This window comes from Diabrotica undecimpunctata, chromosome 2 (assembly GCF_040954645.1).
Source record: "Diabrotica undecimpunctata isolate CICGRU chromosome 2, icDiaUnde3, whole genome shotgun sequence".
Lineage (NCBI taxonomy): Eukaryota > Metazoa > Arthropoda > Insecta > Coleoptera > Chrysomelidae > Diabrotica > Diabrotica undecimpunctata.
This window is the reverse complement of record NC_092804.1, coordinates 158,986,365-159,001,342: the sequence shown is the minus strand read 5'-3', so window position 1 is coordinate 159,001,342 and position 14,978 is coordinate 158,986,365. Positions and strand designations below refer to the sequence as shown.

Here is a 14,978-nt window from a genome sequence, read left to right as displayed (position 1 = left end):
TTTTGTCCTATTCTGTCTCTTCGTGTTGTTCTATTTATACACATATATTTCGTCTTCTCTTCATTAATCTTCAGCCCTACTTCATTTGTTGCTCCTTCCACCTTGTTGAAGATGTCTCTCGTGGATAGAATGGAGTCTCCAACGAGATCTATGTCATCTGCATATGCAAGTAATAGCTTGAGACCTTGAACCGATAGCAATTCTGTTTTTATTTCGGCCGACCTCATGACTTTCTCTAATACAAGGTTAAAAAGTAGTGGAGATAACGCATCACCCTGTTTGAGTCCACTGTTGATTTCAAAGCTGCCAGACAGTTTATAATTTACACGTACTTTAGATATTCCACCCTCAATACAGACTTTGGTCATCCGAATGAGTTTCTTTGGTATTGAGAACTCCGTCATGGCATTCCATACTTGGCTTCTTTCTACGCTATCATATGCCTGTCGAAAATCTATGAAAAAAGAACAAAAAATAGTTAGAAAATCTAAGAAAAGTATGGGTCTGTTATACTCCCATCCCTTTTGTAGAAGTTGTCTCAGCGTGAATAGTTAATCTATTGTTAACCTGTTTGCCCTAAAACCGGCCTGATATTCGCCACATTTTCAGCATTAGGGATTAGTTTGCTAAGAATGATGTTTGAGAGGGTTTTATATGCCGTGTTTTAGGAGTGAAATTCCTCTATAGTTCGCGCATTTTGTTTTGTCCTCTTTTTTGTGGATGGGCACTATTATGTTTTCCTTCCATCGTGCTGGTATCCATTCTTCTAACCATATGTGCGTTATTAGCTGGTGGATGTGGCGATGTAGTGCGTCTCCCCCAGATTTCAGAAGTTCTGCTGGTATCTTGTCCATACCCGGTGCTTTGTGATTTTTTTAGCTTATTTAAGGCCTTTTGGGTTTCTTCAAAGGAGGGATTTTTGACGGGCATGTCCGCTGTGATATAGATCTCTTCTTTGTGCTGTTCTTCCTGTATGATGTTTAGAAGGTCAACAAAATACTCTTTCCATTTTTCAGTTACTTCTTTACCGTCGATTATCATACGGCCTTGATTGTCTCTCAGTGTATGGATGGAATTGGTTCTATGTCCTCTTTTCTCAGAGGAAATTGCTTTATAGAATTCTCTGGAGCCTGGTTTGTGCCAGTCTCTCTCCATAGCTTCATATTTTTGTTGTTCATAGTTTCTTTTCTTTGTGCGTATTATTTTTCTTGTTCCTTTTCGGTTTGCTACTTACCTATTCAGATATATGCGAGAAAGCTAACGAAGAAAATAACCAAGGCAAGCAAATTATTAGAAGTAAGCGATGTTAACGAAATGAGAAAATAAATAATGAACGGAACAAGGCTAAAGTTGAGCAGAAAAAGCAAGCCGAGAAAATGATTGTACTTTGGAATACAAAATAAACACCCGTTGATATAGGAAGAACTGTTATTGTACGAGTACCTGATATTGACAGACATAGACTTGCGCTGAGAAATGTATTAGCTATTGTACTCAGTATTAATGACCCTGAACTTTATTACTTTGGTATCTAAGCAATTTAGATCAATTATTTAACATAGTTTTTAAATAATTTTACGAACGAAAGATGGAACTTTCGAATATATATGTAAACGTTTTTCTATGCGTGTTGCAATTTATTCTCTCTTTTAAAACGAATGTTATTTATAATTTGCATGTTATACTTACATAAACAATAATTGAATTTTTTTTATAAAAATTTTTTAATAAACTTAATCGGTCGTTTGTTTGTGTACTCTATTTGTTCTGGCAATGTGATAAATGCCAGAATACTTTCAGGCTGACTTGGTAAAGTCAGGACAGTACGCATTATGGCAATTACAACACGTCTAGAATGCGTTTTGATCTAGACTAAAAGACCGACAAGCGATATTTCGGATATGAGCGATATGCTGGTGACCAGAATGCGTTTTGGCTGTATTTTAACCATTAGCCGAAGTTGGTGTTTGGTCCTAACATATATAAATCAAAATAATTGGTAAAAGTAATTCTAAAATTACTGTAACTGAATTTACAAATTTGTTGTTGTGTTTAAACTTGGGACTTTCAATTTAACGAAATAATTTTTGTAATGGTGTCTGCGCAAATTAAATTATTAAATAACTCCAAAGCTTTTGTAGAAATGCTGAAAGAGATAATATGAAACATTTTCCAATGTATTTTATGATATACTACGGTTTCATTCAGATATTCTACTTTGCCATATATGTCAATAAATATGTGAACAAAAACTTGCAAACAATATATAACATTCTTGTATGTATACTCGATTTAGAAATGCATGATTTTTATAGTAAAAGATGACAATGGCTTTTTCACGGTACTGAAATGGATAAAATTTCAAATATCGCTAACTTCTTGTGTCAATTTTGTACAAGAATTTCTGAATTATAAAACAACCTTCCCTACAACAACATAAAACTCAAATGATCAGTGTCATTAATAGATTTTTGAAAATACATGATAGTACCATTTTTATGCCAGACGATTAGAATGGGACTATTCAAACCAAAAAAATATACCAATAAAGATACATTTTCAAATATCTGTAAACGTTTTGTACAACAAGTCCAGTCATTAGAGATTTTATCCCTAAAAATCATAAAAACAAGCTGAATTTTGACGATAGTATCAATTTTGGGACTTTCAAAAAAGATTCAAACAAGTTTACCACTTTTTCTCTTGGGCTTCCCCCTAAAACCCCCCTCTTAGAGAAGAGAAAAGACTTTTGAAACCCCTCATTTTTGAAAAACGTACCAATGTATTTGAAAAATTGCACTTTTAAAGGTTTTAAATCGTTTGTAATGTAAAAGTTTAAGTTAAGCATGTTTAAGTATATTTCAAATGCTTTACGTTTGTTGCCAAAACTCAAAACTAATATTTTATGCTAAGGTTTTGAAGATTAAGCTCTAATAATCGAAATATATCGAGTTTTTACCGTCTAACTGATACAAATTTTATTGAACATTAATTTCGCGCTCTGTTTGACATTCAAAATCGAACATCGCTTCAAGCGTTGTTTTTGTGAAAACGGTTCATTCTACACAAAAAATGCTAATAAACATTTTTGTTTAAAATTATCTTAGCTACATTTTTTATTTAGAAGATTTTTTTCTGTGGCGTACAAATTCTTTGTAAATCGATTTTTTTCCATGTTCCATCCTCTACGAGGGGGGTTTTGGGGCAAAGCCTGGAGTAAAAGTGGTAAACTTAGAGTTGCGTCTCTTTTAGCGTCCTAAAATTAACATTTGCTGCAAAATTTAGCTTGTTTGTATGATTTTTAGAGGTTCAGTAGTATTTTCATCTCTGACGCCTAAAGTGAATAGTCTTTGTAAAATACTTCATAAAAATAATAGGTCCACCCCAAGAAATGACTAAAAACAATACATCGTGAACTACAAATGAGCTGTGCCATGAAAACTTTGCTAATAATAATTATTATTTTCAAATGGATAATAGATATATTTCTGAGAAAAAAACTGGAGAAAAATATTTTCACACAGAAGAATCTGTTACATTTGAAATTTAATCCGAAAATGTTTTTATGTAAGGTTTGCTGAAATCAGAGACTTTTATATAAAAACTTAAACCATACACTCCCTCTATTCCCGTGCGTTTGATCCTTCGTACGGATATTGTTGTATCATGTGGTGCAGTTGAAACTCCCTGTCCAAAGTTTCATGTTAGTTTGCAGATTCAGTTAGTGATTAGCCAGTAATGGTTTCATTGTAATCCGACTATCTTAGTGAACATCATTTTGTTCATTACTTCACTCATTATTATCAATCTTTCCTTACAGACTATACTTCTAGACAGGTGAATAAAGTATCTTGTGCACTGTTTAACAGTCACGCAATTTTTTTATACCAACCTATGTTTTAAAGTCATTATCGAATCTAATATTTTATTATTCATGTCACTGGCTATAGAAATATTTAATGCATTTACAGGGTGTAAAAATTAGCTTAGATTCTGTCAATAATACTCTTCTTAGTTATTACGTACATTTGTTGAGCGGAATATATCAGTCAGTAAAGAATAGCCTTTTTTTCTTACATTTCTGCTTCATCTGTTGACCATATATTTATTTCAAGTACCAGGAAAGTAAAGCTCTCCACTGCTTTAACATCGTCCTCTCACTAATTTTATTTCTACTTATATTTGCTCCTCTCTGTTTTATCCAATATCCTTATTTTTTTTTAATTTTTAATATATTCCTGTCGCCTCTTCCACTCTACGAGACATTATTAATGTCTCTACTAGGTAAGTTACTATCGTCAGCATAGGCGGTGAGATGACCTGATTTGTTTTTTAGGATAACAGTTTTGAAGCCAGTCAATTTACCTTGTTTTGGACTTTGGAAAATTTCGAAGCTTTCAGTAATTTAATCTTGTATGCAATCCGTCGCTAATATTGAGTCGCATTGTAGCTTTTACTGTAGCATTTGAAAATTCTTTGGATATGTATTAAAATCTCCTCGTATTTGTTAAAGAATCAAAGAATAATCTTAGTGTATTTCATTTTCCATTCGTTCCTATTAAAACACCGAATTCTTCCAATTCATCTTTACGTCACCGAAGTTAATGTAAACCATTTCATGGTTTGTTTATATTTCGCAAGATGCGTATTTTGTCGGTATTCTTTTTAGCCTCGTTTAGGATATTCTGCGTTTCAAATAAATATTCCAGTTTATATGTTTTGTTTATTCTAAGTTAAGCGAATGAATTTAAAAGATTACTAGATCACTCTCGCTAAAGCGGCTGTCATCTAGAGTCGCTTATAGTATTAGTCAAAAATGTTTCTTTGAATTTGTATTGTTTCCTGTTTTGTTCCTTGTCATGGAAATGTAGTATGCAGTAGCAGTTAAATGTTTGGTATTGAGCAATTTTACAACAGTTTTTGAAGATGGCCTCATGTTGCCATTGTGCTGTGCCTGTTCCAGTCTTTGAAGGAGACGAGTTTTCAAGGTTTATGTTCCAGCCGGTGCTGGCTTCCGCGCTCATCTTCCTATCCCTGGTCATCATCTCGGATCTGCCCCCAGTATAATTCCAGCATGATTCCAGTTCCCCTCCCTCCAGACATGCAGAGTGAAATTTAGTGAAATTTAAGGTAACTTTTTGTGTTAAATTTTAAAGTCAAGATAGACGTTTTTTTTTAAATAATAATTGCTTTCATTAGTTAAAAAGATAATTGTTTATTTGCCACAGTTTAGAGTCCAGTAACATTTGTAAGTTTTTGTAGCATCTCCCGAGTTTGTAAATAAATAGAATACATGTAAGTTTTTCTTTGTTATTTTTATATTTACTTTTGTGACTGTCTTTATGTATTATCTGTATTTTTAGAACTGTTTGTGATGAGACACAATAAATGTTTAATTTTTCGTAAACCATTTTGTTTGTTTATCTTGACTACCTCTAACCCTTTTTTTTAGTTTTATTTGAAAAGATATATTTTTTATGTTTAAAAATTAATTCAATAGTTAAAACTAGCTGTTTTAATGGTTATAATTTGAAACCTTGAAGCGGCGTCCTTTTTAAATTGCTAGAGGTATTTCCTGTTTCCTTTTGTTTTGTTTGTCCCAAGAGATTCACGTTCGTACCCCTTTGTTTCATTTTTTGTAGTTGCTCCAATCCGACACCTTGCCATTTACTTATCCACGACACCAGCTCTCCAAACAAACCCTGAGTGCCGTTCGCACAAGTATCGAGTATTTTGCTTGCCCTATCACCTCCCCAATAATTTCTGTCCCCAATTTTCTACCCCTTATAATGATACCCCATGTGGTAGGCAAAAATGTTTCGTTACATTACTAGTTATATCTATTTCGAGGGAATGTTGAAACTCTACGAAATGTTATATAACTGGCTTCTCTATTATTAAGTCACGGGACTGTTTAAAATTAACTAATTAACTAATATACTTTAAGTATATTACTAACATTAATTTTTATAGTTTTACCGTAAAAAACTGATTTATTGTCGACCGTTTCTGTCAAAATTTGATTTGATATTCACTCCAAATTCGTTGTTTCTGCTCTCTTTTCCATCATATACAGGCCTGAGCTTTTTTTGTTTTACAAACTCCGTTTCCTAGCTGTTTAGTTTTGTGTAATTTGGCTGGTTGTATGTTACATTTTCTAAGTTTATTATTGCATAAGTTTTTCACAATACCAATGTACGGCTGTAGTCCAGTCTTTGTTTACTAAAAAACTTTGTCCACAGAGAATTTGTTTGATATTTGGGAACATATAAAAGTCGGAAGTTGGCAGATCTAGTAAATATGATTAATGTTCTAAACGTTCTTAATTTAATTATATCCAATTTGTTTACATCAATAAGGAGCATAAAACAATTATAAAGTGTCACTTTTATCCCGAAAAACGTAACCTTCCGACAATTTGTACCCCTAAGAGCTGAACAATCAGATTATATCCAGTGTGATGGCGATTCTGACGGTGCATAATAGTAAATCAATAATTACGAATTAATGTAAATTAAAATTTTACTCTTTTAAAAATGGACCAAATATTATTGAAAATATCTTACTCGAATTCGTTTTGATACAAAGTGAATGCGGCACTTTATGCGATTACGATTTGTGAATATACGACAGAGATCCGATAAGTACTTAGCCTTACCTCCCGATGTAGCAACTATTGAAAGAGAAATTTACTATTGTGTAGTAGATTCTCTTAGAAGACTAGTGTTACAATCTCGGACGAAAATTAAAAAAGAACAATATCGGTAGGTGATTCGGTACTTGTTTTTGGAAGAAAAATCACACAGCAAAATAAAAGGGCGCTTAGATGCTGCGTATGATGACTCTTCAAAGGCAATCGTCAAAATTGGTTTAACAAGTTTAAAGTAATTGAACGTCGGTTTTTGATGATAATTAAAAATTCTCCACCTCGTATCGACAGACCGCCGATTGAAGGTGCACGAGGTAGCTGAGACTTAGGCATCTTAAAAGACCACGTGATGCAATTTTGGGAATGAGAGAAAACTATCGGCATGATGGGTGCCGCGTTTGATCACTCAGGATAACAAGTGCAACCGTGCGACTATTGCAGACGGTGTTGGACGCTGTTTAAACACAATCCCAAAAAGTTTCAGCTTTGTTTTATGACCGTCGATGAAACATGGATCCACCAGAGACCAAAGAACAGTCTAAATAGTGAACTTCACCCGGAGAACGTGTTCTGAAAAAAGCGAAGACTGTTAATTAACCCGCGTTGATCGTTTTCTGAGATTCACAAGAAATGCAAAACGGTCACAGCGCTCTATTATGTCAAATTATTCGGACGATTCAATACCCAATTTGTGAAGAAAACAACTTTATTTGGCAAAAAAATTTTCTTTAGCCATAACAACGCACTGGCTCACACCTCCGCTAACGACATGGCCAAATTTTTCGAATCGGTCTAAGAACTTCTGCCCCACCCGCTGTATTCTCCAGATTTAGTACTGTGCGACTGTTTTTTTGTTTTCAAACTTAAACAAATTACTTGCCAGTAAAGAAAGAAAAAAAAAATTTAAGTCGCATGAGGTCATCGCCCCCATGGAGGCCCACTTTCCAGACCTCGAGAAAACGTATTTTTCAGATAGATTTAAGAAGATGAAGCATTTCTGCGAAGCATTACTAAACCAAATAATATGTACAAAAATATTATTGTGTTATGTTCCATATGGTCTTATAATCTAGACACATTTTTGATGCTCATCAACTTCAAAGAATAAGCTATCAAATTTACTAAGTAAAACGCAAACAATAATTTACTTATATTTCTGGATGTATTAGACTTAAAGAAGAAGTAGAAAGGAGAGACAGATGTGAATTTTGTGACAGTAAAAAAATAATTGAAAATAAAGCAGGTTGTACAGGTGTACACAATTATATCTGTGCAGTGATCAGGAAAAAAATAGGAAGAAAGACAGCTGGACTAACGGAATAGGTAAGAGGGAAATATATTGTCTGTTGTATGTTGGTAAAGTCGAAGATATAGCTAATACATTTTGATTAGAATGTCGTGAGACAGGTTAGTTTTACTCTACTGATGACTCGTCGTTGCGATAGTACTCCTGCTCAGTACGAGAGGAACTGCAGGTTCAGACATTTGGTTTACGCACTTACTCGAGCGGGTAATAGTGCGAAGCTACCATCCATGGGATTGTACCTGAACGCCTCTAAGGCCGAAGAATCCTTTCTAGTCAAAGATGGCAACGCCATATCCTGGAGTTCCGAGAGTCGAAAGGCTCAAAACAACGTGACTTTACTAAAAAATCGTAGTTTGCTACGATTGTCGCACGAGCCCTTATTTCCGTTGAGATCTTTAGACGGACGAACATGTGTATTATAATCTTCTCGATGTTGGAACTCGAAATTGTCTGTTTGATCAGAGGCGAACTTATGACTCAAACTGTGTGAGTAAGATTGTGAGAAATGAGGAAATTCCTGGCCGAGAGTAATGCCGTTCTAGAAGCAATAAATGTTTTCCACGCGCTATCTGGAATGGGGTTTATCTAAAGAAAAACAATATTTGGGACGAAAAAAAGGGAAACGGAAAAAGTCTGTGGATAAATGAAGAGAGCGCTTCGGAAATGTTGCTCGGGCTTATAGCAGCCATTACGCTTCCAGAGCTCTGAATGACAGAAGAAAGTAACTTTTGCCGGGACTACGAAGAATAGATCCTGGATGAAGGTCCGTCAGGTGGCGTCCTAGACTGAGGTATCTTTCAAAGTTTTCACACCTACTCTCTGTAAAGAGACTTAAGAAAGCGTATCTACAGCATATTTAACCGATATAGACAGAAAACATACACCAATAAATATTTCAATTAGTATTCAAATTAACATAACACAAATAAAAGGAAGTTATCTAGAATATGACCTTGCAAAGGAGGAAGACTTGCAAAACAAATTAATACATCTTCTATTTACATAAAAAAATTAACTGAACTAAGATAATGGAATAACTTAAATATACTGCTAGATAGAGGGGGGAAGTTCTTTATGGAACCGAAACAAAATTTAAATAGGCGGAAGGATTACATTAAGAGACGTACAGAAGATTTGTGAAGATCTAATAGGTGAACCACGCTACAAACGTTAAAATATTAAGAGCAGCAAAGAAAGAAATTTAAACGACAGTTAACGCAAGAAAACTGAAATATCTTGGACGTAATATGTGTGGAGAAATATACTGGTCTTTCTGGTCCATCTATCATCCGTTAATCTAGCAACATGTCCGATCCAAGCCCATTTTAAGTCGTGGCAATTTTTCCAATTGCAGGTATGGTTAGATAATACCTAACATTGGTCTTTCCATAGCGTGTTGTGTAACTTTTATTTTATTTATTGTTCCTTTAATTAGAGTTAGTGTTTCTGCACCATATGTAAGGACCGGTAAAACACAATGGTTAAAAACCTTTCGTTTTAAACAAACTGGAATATTAGACTTGAAAATGTTATGCAATCTACCCATGGCAGCCCATGTGAGACATATCCTTCTTTGTATTTCAGTTGTCTCATTATCTTGACCTAAGAAAATCTCATTCCGTAGATATTTGTAAGCTATTACTTGGTCGATGCTATAGCTTTTAATCTAAATATAATCGCTGACTCTAAGGTTGGTCATAAATTTTGTCTTTGTGCAATTTTAAGACCAATTGATTTTTATGCTTGATCGAGCGTTTCCAGTATTTTTGTAGCTTTGTCAACTCTATCCGATAATATAACTATGCCATCGGCAAATCTTTTCTGCATGAGATTCTCTACATTTATACTAATTCCCACATTATCCTCTCATTCAATTCGCTTAAACATACAATTTCGGAGAGATAGGATGACCCTGTCTAATTCTATATTCTATTTGGAACTTAATACTCTTCGTATCTTCATGAAGTCTGACGAAAGCTGTATTAGTTTCGTAGATACTTCTAATCAAGGCAATATATCGATAGTCGATGCGGTAGTCAGCCAATGCCCAAAGCATTTTATGATGATCTATAGTATAAAACGCCTTTTTATAGTCTACGAATAGAAAAAGATAGGCTGGTTGTAATCTCTGCACTGGTCTATTAGTGTTTTAATAACTTTTAGATGATCCTTTGTTCGGTATCTGAAGCGAAACTCAGCCTGTTTGCAAGGTTGGTAACAGTTCAGTATGTTCACAAGCCGTTTTGTTATTATATTCATGAATAGTTTGTACTCGTATGTATGGGAGATCAAATTAATACGTCTGAAGTTCTTTAGGTCTGAAATGTCACTTTTTTTGTGCATTGTGGTTATAATTGCATTATGCCATTAGAAGAGGGTTACTTCTTCTTCTTAAAGTTCCATCTCCTATCGGAGGTTGGATATCATAACGGCTATGGTCACTTTGTTGGCTGCTGCTCTGAAAAGTTGTAGTGAACTACAGTTAAACCAATCTCTAAGGTTCCTCAGCCAGGAGATGCGTCTTCTTTCTATGCTTCTTCTTCCTTGGATCCTTCCTTGCATAATAATTCTCAGCAGCTCATATTTTTCTCCTCTGGTTATGTGACCCAAATACTCTAGTTTTCTTCTTTTTATGCTGTTCATAATTTCTAACTCCTTATTTAGACGTCGTAGTACCTCAGCATTGGTAATCCTTTGAACCCACTGAATTTTTAATATTCTTCTGTAACACCACATTTCGAACGCTTCTATTTTTCTTATGTGTTGTTTCTTGAATGTCCAAGCTTCCATTCCATATAGTAAGATAGAAAATATGTAACATCTTAGAGCCCTCAATCTGAGATGCAACTGAAGGTCTCTGTTGGTAAGCATTGTTTTCATTTTCACAAATGCTTGCCTTGCAGTTTCAATTCGGACTTTGATTTCTCTGCTTTGGTCATTTTTGTCATCAACCCAGGTTCCCAGATATTTGTATGTCTCTACTTTTTCTATTTGGGTTTGCTCTATCATTAATCTTTTATTTCACACCTCTTGTCAAACAAACGTTGAACATTTTTTAACAATATATTAACGTTTCTCCTCATTCTTTAATTTTTTTTATGACTATTCCATCGTCTCCAGGTGATTTATTATTTTCATCTTCAAGAGAGTTCTTTTTATTTTATCTGTCTGTGATATCTAAGATGTCTTCTGAGCCTGAATTTTGACTTGATAGTTGACTTTATAGTTTTGACTGATTAGAGTGGCTATAGTAACTACTAATCTCCGTAACGGAGGTTACGCTTAAAAAAAGAAGAAAATACTTTTAGAAAGAAGAAGTAAAAAAACCATATGACGTTTTTAAATAAAATTGATAAGTTTTTTATTCATCAGACGCAGAAGTTGCTTTTAAAGAAAAATTTATATTTCTTATAAATTGAAACAGGCTTACTTTAAAATGCAACGAAATAAAATACGAATTAACAACGATAAACGAATTTTTAATCAGAACCAATAACAACATAATTCTCAAGTCAGAACTTTACAATGTATCTTATAAAGACTTATTCGCGTAACCCTATTATAGCAAAAATGTCCCAGGTGAAGGATCCCGCTGTCGCCATAGAGACGCCAAAATTCGCGCCGTCGCTGGTAAGCACGACGCCATTCGCACGGGTCTCTCCTAGTTCCAGACGAGTCGCGGGACAATTGTTACGGCGTTTTTTTGTTGTTGTAACGATGCGTTTCAAATGCAATAACAAGTTGTTTGTTGGCAACGGGAAGATCGAGGTTAATGTTTTTCTTTTAAGGTTAAGTTTGGTATTTCCAGGAAAAGTTAAGACTGTTAAATAAAGTGATTACGTTGAAAGTGACTTTTTGGCGTGCAACAGGTTGTTTCTGGGTTTAATGAGTATTCTTGATATTCATTTAGACAAATAGGATATTGTGGTTTTAGTTCATTATGCATCGTGTTTTTGGTGTATATAGAAATGAGAAATTTTTGCATAAGCTGTCAAAAGTAATTTGTACAGTTACTTTTGGCATTAAGTATTAAATATTTGCAACCAATCTAGATAAATATGTTTAACGCTTAATTAGTTGTTTCTAAAAATACATCCAAATCTGGAAATGCTCTGAAATACCAAATGAGAAATTTTTGTTTAGAAATACCACTGAAATTGTTACTTGATATATTTTTTTTAGATTTACGTGTCTCGACAGCCTAGGTCACTCACACAGGTACAGTTTTATTACATTATACAAGAATATACAGTAACGTTACAATCGATAAAGGAATACGTTCAATATTGGTACAATTTTTAATTATCAAATTCTAAAGTACGTTTTTTCTTTTAAATTTCCTGGTAAAGCCTGGTTTCATAGAAAAAATTAATAAGGTTTTGGAATTGATCTTTTGAGCTGAGAATATTAGGTAGGTTTGTAGGTAGGAATGTAGGTTTCGATTCAAAAGATTCCTTTTTCTGTTGAGCGTAATCTCAGAAGACAACGGCCTAACAGCCCGAACAAACAGTTTAACAAGTTAGACGATGGCCGTGAAAGCCTAACGCATGTTTTCCAATTATATTTATACAAGTGATTTTTTTTCCTAGCTTAGCGGTAAAATCGCCTCATGCTGTCGATTTTCATAGAATCTTTCTACCTCTTTTTCCTCAGCATCCCTTGTCGGTGTGTATACATTGACCATTATCTCGTTGTGGTATTTTAAGTCTTTTGTTGCAAATTCTGTCAGAAATTGGTGTAAAAGCGATAATAGGTTTTTTAGTCATATAGTTATTATAAATCCTACTCCTCTTTGATCCCGTCTGGTTTCGTTTCTGGAGGATTACAATGAGAACTCATTTTAATAATTTTTCCATCAGACTTTCACATGATTTCCTGCAGTAGTAATATTCTAACTCCGTATTTTTTAAGTTCTTCCGCTAAACTAAATAATATATTCTGTTCATTTTTATTTGCTGAGTTTGTTATTGTGAAATATGTCCGGTTGTCCTATTAGCCATTGTATTCGCTTAAGTTGAGTTTTACAAGGGAGGATTGTTAGCTCTTCACTCAAACTCTATTCATTGGATGACCAAAACTCCTTTCCTCATTAGCGCTGACTGTACGTTCCACTGGGGGTTGGTTACACAATCCTAGTGATGTTCCTCAGATGACCGTGATGCACCAACTTGGAGGTGAAGATATTGATGAAGTAGGAAAGGTTAAGTAATGTCAACCGAATGTGACATCATATATTGCCCTTCACTGCCCATTTACACACCACAATAAATATAGCTTGAATAAATATACCTATACTCGTACTTATAAATAACATACAGTTTACAGAACCGTTTTGTTCTATTTTTTATATATATTCTCCTATAACATAGTGTCAATACTTCAAAGCAATAGGAGCAGTATACCTTACGGCCTTACTGAACATTGGTGCAGTAAGGTATTTCCTTTACCAATACTACCTTGGCACAATCGAGCTAATACTACACTTACTTTAGTCCTTTTTTGTTTCAATAACATATAAATATACTTATTATACACTTTACTATATAAATATGTTTATTACAGTTTGAATACTGGGCATTTATATTTGATAACCTAGAACTGTAGCTGTAACATTTTTTAGTTGTTAAGTAACCTTTTATCCGGAACCTGAAGATGGACTGAAGTCTTTTTTCCATTTTTAGCTATTAAAAATGGACTTACTTTTAAATAATTTGCCTTTACAGAAGACATCCAGTTCCTTACTGGTCTCTGTTATATTTTTGTTGAGAATGAGTTTCCAGATAATCCAACGTAGAGGACTTTTCAATTTGGTTTGCTAAATATTTGGAAATTAAGCATTATTATTGACCACGTATCTGTTAAACCTGTAAAAGATCAAAACTGACCGACAAGGGCATAAACACAAATGAAGAAAATATTCGCCCCTTGAGGTTCATAAATGCGACCAAAGAACTTTTAAATCAGCTCTACCTTTCATCGCTAGAAAGGGAATTGAAAATAAATATATCTGAAACCTAGAAAAATCTTGTACTGAAAATATATGCGTAGGAGCAAGATCCATAGACCAGTTAATGACCTATAAATACCTAGGTCACGAGATTCCTTTGGGAAAAGATAACCAATTAGTTGAGCTTCTCTGTCGTATAAGACTGACTTGGGCAACCTTTGACAAGTTGAATCACATTTTAAAATCGACTGAAACGTTGACTATGACAAGAAAAACAATTAAACAGATCAGTATGGCTCAAATCAGGAGTGGCTGATGTTATAGAGAGAATAGCAACACTGAAGTAGAACTGAGTAGGTTACGCGGCTTGACACATAACAGATGGACAAAGCGGATACTGGAATGGACACCAAGGATTAATGCCTACTGAAGCAGAGGTCCTCCACCAACGCTTTGGACTGACGATCTAAAACGTTGCCATAGGAATTGTCCAGCAGTGGACAAGCTAAGATTAAATAATGACGATCTGTTTAATCTTACGCAAGAAGGGGTTTGATTATTTTTTACATGCTTTTTCTTCTTCTTCTTCTTGCTTCTTGTATGTATGTAGTACTATTAGCCTGCTAAATTGTTTAAATTATCACACCATCTTTTTCTTGGTCTACCAGTATTTTTTCGTCCATTTGGTGACTTTTCTCGTGCTATTCGTACTGTCCTATCCTCTGCTATTCTACTAATGTATTCATTCCACTCCTGTTTCCATTTTGTCACCCATCCATTTATCTCTTCTATATTGCATGCTCTTCTTATGTTTTCGCTTTTCTCCCTATCCAACAGACTTTTTTCTGATATTCGTCGTAGTATTTTTATCTGTTATTTCTAGTAGTCGTCTCGTTTTAGATGTGTCAGGTCTTGTCTCCACCGTATATGTTAATATACGGTAATGGAGTAATGGATACTGTGTATTTGTTTCAGCTGTATCTTCTGTGTTAGTCTTCTTTGTTGCATTTCTCTTATAGAGTCCTTCCTCAGTGATTCTAAGTTGAATTTTTCCTGGGTGATTTCCTGTAGACAAT

The 14,978-nt window shown here is 34.4% G+C and overlaps 1 protein-coding gene across 11 annotated transcripts in view; it reads left to right on the top strand.

The window, feature by feature from the left end:
- The window catches only part of dlg1 (MAGUK family member discs large 1), a 1,569,679-nt gene that overhangs the window by 560,860 nt on the left and 993,841 nt on the right, over positions 1-14,978 (top strand). For 2 of the 11 annotated variants that reach the window (XM_072523865.1, XM_072523864.1), the window contains exon 1: positions 11,663-11,824. The exons of the other annotated variants lie outside the window; for them this stretch is intronic. The gene's annotated coding sequence lies outside the window, so the exon portion shown is untranslated. Of the gene's footprint in view, positions 1-11,662; positions 11,825-14,978 lie in introns of those variants that run through there. 11 annotated transcript variants of the gene reach the window in all.